The sequence below is a fragment of the Cupressus sempervirens genome, chromosome 7, assembly GCF_028749045.1.
Source record: "Cupressus sempervirens isolate cs-2001-9-10 chromosome 7, ASM2874904v1, whole genome shotgun sequence".
NCBI lineage: Eukaryota > Viridiplantae > Streptophyta > Pinopsida > Cupressales > Cupressaceae > Cupressus > Cupressus sempervirens.
This window is the reverse complement of record NC_143124.1, coordinates 851640509-851646937: the sequence shown is the minus strand read 5'-3', so window position 1 is coordinate 851646937 and position 6429 is coordinate 851640509.

The window sequence follows — 6429 nt, the reverse complement described above, 5'->3', positions numbered from 1 at the left end:
TCTCAGTTGCATTATATGTATGCTTGTCTTTCATGGATATGGATCTTGAGCGAGGTTGTCTTTCAGTTATCCTCTGTAGGAAAGTCTCATGGTTAAGTGGGAGTCTCATGGTTGAGTGGGAGCAATGGCAGATGAGGGTAAGATGAGGGTTGATAGGTTTAATGGGCATAAGATGCAAATGGAAGACTATCTATATCAAAAGGATTTATGGAAGCCGTTGGACGACAAAGCCAAGAATCAAGGAACTATGTCGGAGGCTGAATGGGATCTTTTGGACAAAACTAGGTTTGATCTCTAATAGGAATAGCCATAACACCCAAACTATCCCCATTTTCATTTTTTATTATAATACCACAACTCACTATCCTTGGGTTGCACTTTGAGGCCCCATCAAAATTAATCTTAACCATTGTTGTGGTGGACAATCCCACCTAGCCAAATTTCTAAGGCTACTATCACTTTGAGAGTAGTTGATCCCTTCCAAGTTCCAGTTCTGAATCACTTTGGCTTCCCACTCATCATGAGGCTCTTGTCCTTTCCCAGTTATCAAGATATTCTCAATCACCATATGATTTATCTTATGAAATATCTGATTGGAATTTGTCTCCTTGCCCTTGAAAACCTTGTCATTCCTTTCCTTCCAAACACTCCAAAAAAGATACAGAAGAATGAAATTCCATAAATTAATAATCAAAGTATTATGAGAAGGATACTCCCAAGCTAAGAATAAATCTTGAATACTAAGGGAGAGGACCCAGACCAAATCCAAAAGTCTAAAAATCTTCTCCCATAACCTTATAGTGTAAGAGCAATGAATGGTCAAATGATTAACTAACTCTTGCTCTTCCTCTTCCTTGCAAAGATAACATCTACTAACAAGACACATAACTTTCTTCATTAAATTATCAGTAGTAAGGATTTTATCATGCAATAAGATCCAAAAGAATATGTTAACTTTGGGTGTCAGGCCTTTGAACCAGGCTTTAGCCCAACCAGGGCACATGAAAATCTTCAATAGTATTACCATATAGAGAAGAGATAGAAAATAATCCATTAAGATCAAATTTCCATATTAAAACATCCTTCTCATGAACTAAAAAGGCAACATTCAACATTTTTTTAAGGTCATTAAGAGCCTCATCCACTCTGGTAAGATCCACTCATTTGTCTTCTTCCTAATAATCAGCAACATATGTCCCAAACATAGTCTTGCATTGATCCATGTACCCATTCCACTATTGATCAAAACGCAAAGCATGATCAAGAATCCAAATGTCATCCCAGAATTGAATGGTCTTGCCATTTCCAACCTTTCATCTAAAACCTTTATTGATAATCTGCTTATTTTTCTAAGCCTGCTTCCAAATCATATGACCTGCTTGAGTATCTTCACTACTAAGGAAAAGATTAAAGCTTTGGTTCTCCCTATTATATTTATAATTCCATATATCTTTCCATTCTTCATCTTCATTATATAATCTCCATATAATATTAACAAGTGAAAAATCATTCATGTTATTAATCATTCTTAAACCCAGCCCTCCTTTTTTGATGGGCATACAAACCTTATCCTTTGCAATCAAAGCCATTCTTTTCTTCTTTTCCATGTCTGTCCATGGGAAAAAAAAATTCAATTTTTTCAATGGCCAAAGCATACTTTCTAGGTATCTTTAAAACACTCAAAGCATACAGTGGCATGCTCTAGATAGTGGATTTTAGAATAATTATCTTGCCAGCCTGGGTTAGGAGGGATCCTTTCCACCCAACTAATGTTGAATGGATTTAGTCAATCAAAGGACTCCGGAAAGACTCAGAAGGGTCAAGACAAAGAGGTAAACCAAGATACAACCTCAAGAGGCTACCAACCTCATAACCCATAATTATTTTATTTATTTTTATCTATGCTCATTAACATTAATGAAATAAATGGAGCTTTTGTTCCAATTAATAATCTATCTAGTAGCCTGCCCATAGTCCTCAAGAGCCTTTTTTATATTCCTTGCATTTTTACTGAAGCTTCTCCCATCACAATCTATTCATCCACAAATTATTGATGAGAACATGTTAAATCCTTTGAAGGTCTTAAACTCAAAAAATCCCCCTTTTGAACCATATTGTCCACAAATCTACCCAAACACTCAGCCATAATGATGAATAAAATAGGAGATAATGGATCCCCTTGTCTTAAACCACAAGAAGCCTGAAAGAAAAGAGTTGGAGATCCATTAACAAGAACATAAAAAGTGGTAGAGGAGACCAACATATGAATCAGCTCCAAAAATCTTTTATTAAACCCAAAAGCTTCCAATCCACACTTTAGAAAATCCCATTCCACCCTATCATAGGCCTTGGATAAATCCAACTTTAATAAGAACTCTTATTTCTTGGACTTGATGAGGGAGTGAATATTTTCATGAACTGAGATACTAGAATCCAAAATTTTCCTACCTAGAAAAAATTCATTATGTTGTCTCAAAATCAAATTAGGTAATAAAGACTAAACCCTAACAGTAAGAACTTTAGAAATGATCTTATAAAAAGAATTACAAAGACTGATTGGTCTAAATTGGTCCATACTATTTGCCCCTAGCTTTTTGGGTATCAAAGCCAAAAAAGTATTATTCAACTCTTTAAGAAGTTTTCTAGAACCAAAGAACTCTTTAACTCCATTAATAACATCCTCTTGAATGATATGCCAATAAGTTTGGAAAAAGAGGAAGGGGAAATCATCTAGTCAAGGAGCCTTGTCTGCATTGAAGGAAAAAATAGCCTTAGTTATTTCATCAAAGGGAGGGATGGCAGTGAGAAATTTGTTCTGATCTTCAGATATACTTTTTGGAATACACTTTAGAAACTCCTTTTGTTTTTCCTTATCCAGATTATGTTCTCTTTCCAGCAAAAAACTAAAAAATCTCATGGTTTCCCTTTTGACAGCCTCATCCTCATTAGTGATAACACCATAAACTTTTAATTTAGAAATTTTATTTTCCATTCTATGCTTCAAAGTGGTCATATAAAATTTTTTAGTATTCTTATCGCCTTCTTTAATAAAAACTTTCCTAGACTGTTGCCTCTAGTAAATCTCCTCCTTGGTAATTATATCATGCAACTTAATCAATTTCATATCCTCCTCCTCCCTAGAAGCTTTCTCATAACCCTCAAACTAAATGTTGTCCTGAATATCTTTTAATTCCTCAAGAATCCTACTTTTGTTGTCAAAGATATTCCCAAAAGTATCCTTGTTCTAGCTTTTGATATTATCTTTAACATTTCTCAACTTTTTAGCAACTTTGAACATAGTTGTTCCCTCAACTTGAATCATCCACCAATCCTTAATAAGGTATTCTAGTCCATGATGTAAAGTCCACATTTTTTCAAAATAGAAAGGATAGTGTTTTTTTATGGTTATAGGGTCTACCAGGAGAATAGAGTAATGATCAGAACCCACTCTCAGTGATCAAAACCTGCTCTCACATGATTTCATAAGGAACATTTATAACTTTGAAACAATCATTACTAATAAGAGCTCTATCAAGCCTAACTTGGATGAGATCCTTACCTGGCCTTCTATTTGACCAAGTATAGTCAACAACTTGCAAATCCATGTCATGTAGCAAATGATTGTGATAAAATCCATCAAATCCATTATGTTGTCCAAATGGTTTGACTGCCCCTCATCTTCTCATTCTCTTTCAAGGGTGTATTGAAATCACCCATAATGACCCAGTCCTCACCCATAAATTTTTTTCTATGATTAGAAAGCTCAATCCAAAGAGCTTTCCTACCCCATTTTGTATTAGGTTCATAAGCATTAGCTTGCACCCATGAAGTGTCATTCTTAGCATTAGAAAATCTAATATTGATCATATTCCTATTCTGAGATAAAAGTTCCCCGTGAATATTTTTATCATTCCATAAAATTGTCATACCCCTAGAGGCTCTATTAGCATCACCCCCTAAGATCTTGCCACTTTTGAACAAAAACAAACTTTCTACTTTATCCTTTAGCATCTTACTTTCCTGCAAAAGAGATATCAAATGTCAGATCTTTGGCTTTAGGGCTAGTTAGTAGGCCTCTTCCATATTGCTAATATGATGCATGCTCAACTCATCTTGGATATAAAATTTTAGTCCATTTATGTACCTAGTGGCCACCTACTCATCATCTTCTTGATGCTTTATTCTCATGGATAACTCATAGAACTCATTCATGTACTCTTGTATAGGGAATAAATTCTGCCTCAAATTCTGGAACTTATGAAATTGGGTTTATGAGTAATCCAAGGGTAAGAACTTTTCCCGTAGCTTTTTCTCCATCTTGGTCCACATTCTGATCTTTTCCTTTTGTTTTTTGGTTTGTTCCTTTTGGATGTGATCCCACCACATCATTGCATGTCCTTTTAATTTTGTGCATGCAAACTTTATCTTCTTTTCCTTTGCCATAGGCTTCCATTCAAAAAAATTCCCCATCTCATTTAGCCAGTCTATCAATTCTTCTAGCTTAAGACTACTAGCATAGTCTAAAACTTTGATCTTGATCCCTTCGTATCTACCTTCTAAAGCTCACAACACTCTATCTTCATAGCTTAATCCTCCCAACTGTACTCCATTTTCTTCATTTTGATTAGCACCTCTTTGATTTGGACCTTTTCATCTAATTTGTTCTCTCCTTGTACTATTGGTATTCCTTTATTATCCATTCACTCATTTAGTCATTCAATCTGTCTCTACATATCCAACATAAATCTTTGCATTGGAGTGGCACCTCATCTTCCTCTTCCTCTTCCTCTTCCTCTCCCAACCATCTTCCTGCTCTAATACCAAATGATGTGCCCCAAAACCCTTCAACAATAACTCAAAAAATTACATAACACAGAAGTTTTAGAATGCCAAATACTTCATCAAACTTTTCCAACTCTACTCTAATTCTATAATAAATGAAAACAACTACTTATTACAATTTCAAAAATGACCATATTTGGCAGATTTTTCCATTTTTGGTAATTTTCAAAACCATCTTACGAATCCTAATTTTTCCCAAGAAAATCCCCCAACTAACGCAAGATGAATTGCCAACTAATCCATGAAATCAAAAATATGATTTTGGATTTATTAAAAAAGGCAATTTTCTTAAAACTAGAATAAAAAACACTAAAATCCAAGTTTAGAGGTCAAGATGAAATTTCAAGCTCCCAAAAAATGTCAAAATGGTGACCTATTAAGCTAAGCTACATCGACAATCCCAAATAACTCCTTCTCATGAGACTACCTATAAAATTTCAGCCAAAACCCACATCTGAGTCAAAAGTTATGACTCTTGAAAGTTGATACATCACTGACCATGTCTTTCAAATGAGGATTATTTAATCCTCTAATATTCCATGAAATAATCTTCATTTCTTATGGAATGATTTTGATTCTAAGATAGTCATTTCACTACCATATGCTATACTTATGTTGGTCTCCAAAATTCTTTTTTGCTGATTAGTGGGTCTCCCTATTGGGAGAGGGGTTTGGCCAACATCCCCTATTTTGATACTCTTCCCTGTTGGGGTAAAGGAATGACCACCATCCCCAACTTTTTAACTCCTTAGATCCCCTATTTTGTTACTCTTTCTTCTTGGAGTAAGGGAATAACTAGCATCCCCTAACTTGTTGCTCCTTGTTTCTCTATTGATCAAGAAATTTTCTTTGCTCTTTTTGAAGTTGATCTCCTCCTTTTTCTTAGATCTTTGTTTCTTCTTAGTCTCCACATATGTCTAGTCTCCTCCAATTACTTCTTCCTCTTCCATCAAAGCTCTAGTAATATCTTCTACATACCCACACTTGGGTGAGCTATCCTCTATTGGTCCATCCCTATGAGGTGAACTTCTATTGTCCTTGGTTTTTCGCTAAGAGCATTCAAAAGAACCCGGCCCTAAAATAATGCATTCCTATGCCTCTCGATAATCTAAGTCCTTATTGTTAGCAATATTCTTGTTATAGTCACCCAATATTTCAATTTTTGAAATCTCCTTAGCCTCTACCACTTCCATCCTCCTACATTGAGCATCAACATCAGAGTTATCCTTATTCTCTACATTTTTATGAGTAGTTGCATCCTTATCCAAGTTCTCCTTTTCATTAATTTTACTCAACTAAATAATTTCCTCTTATGCACAGATATTATCCTCTTCCCCCCCTTCACAATTTGGTTTTGTTCCCCAACCTTGGCATCCTTGGTACCTTTTCAAACCCATTATTTTTTTAAAAAAAATTGGAATGTTGACCCCAATAGGGCATTTCTTCACTGGTGGCCTAATTTTTTACAGTGGAAGCATGCAAAAGGGATGGTTTTATATTCAATCTTCTACTTCCAGACTCCCAATTTAGATTGGAGAGCAATAGATTTTGACATATCAACCCCTTGAATGACTCCCACACATATTC